Below are 976 nucleotides of genomic sequence, written 5' to 3' on the forward strand. Positions count from 1 at the left end.
AGTTCTCCTTGCCACGGAGGTCTGCGTGCACTTCGAGCACATGGTGACCGCTGCAGGGGTTACCTGTTCAGGTGTGGAGTAGTAGGGCGATGAGACTGTGATTTCAGGTTTGTACTTGCAGACGTGCAGGGCATACCACCCCTTATCACCCCAGTGCCGCGTGTACCTGACACGATCACCTGGGTACAGATCCCGGCCTGGGTGACCTTCAATGAGGTGCGACTCCACATCACAAAGACTTTGAGGGCGAGGCCGTGCTCCTTTATGAAGCCCCAACCCCCTTGCATACGAAAGGTCACCACGATCCCATAATACTGGGGGCCCCAATCCTCCTCGGACATCCGCCTAGCCTTCGCTTTGGCCTGCAGGTCCCTATCACGGTCAGCCTGACGTCGAAGCTCCTTCTTTCTGGCCCACTCCTCCTCCTGCTGACGCAGCCGCTGGCGGTATTCCTCATGGGCGATCTCTACCAGACTCTTCTCCTCTTACTGGTCCCTCTCAGGTAACCCGATCAGGTTGGTGGTGGCGCGGGTCCACTTCAAGGTCATCACCTCTCCCTGGATGTCTACTTGCTGCCTGAGGGGCTGCAGCGGAACGTCCGAGGTCTTCATAGTTTCCCATGGCTTCTCCCACTCAAAGCGACTACACACCCGGCCGGGTGGTGGTGGCGGGGGTGAATCTATGTCCACTAGCAGGGATCCCTCGGCTACCGGGGTAGGGTCGGTGTCATTACCTGCCTCCGCGGCATCTCCGGTGCCAACCTCCTCTGCCGTAGGCTGGGGTTCGGACGGTTGGCTGCATGGTTGACTCCCAGGGCCGGCGGTTGCACGCTGGTACAAGTTCCAGAGTTGTCGACACAGCTCGTCGACTTCCGCCCCCAGAACCTCCTGGTTTGTGCGTCCTGGCCGGGTTCCACTCGACTCCCATTGACTGGAGCAGTGACGGGTGTTCTCCCTCTCCTCCGGACTACCTCCGC

This window comes from Ranitomeya imitator, chromosome 3 (assembly GCF_032444005.1).
Source record: "Ranitomeya imitator isolate aRanImi1 chromosome 3, aRanImi1.pri, whole genome shotgun sequence".
Lineage (NCBI taxonomy): Eukaryota > Metazoa > Chordata > Amphibia > Anura > Dendrobatidae > Ranitomeya > Ranitomeya imitator.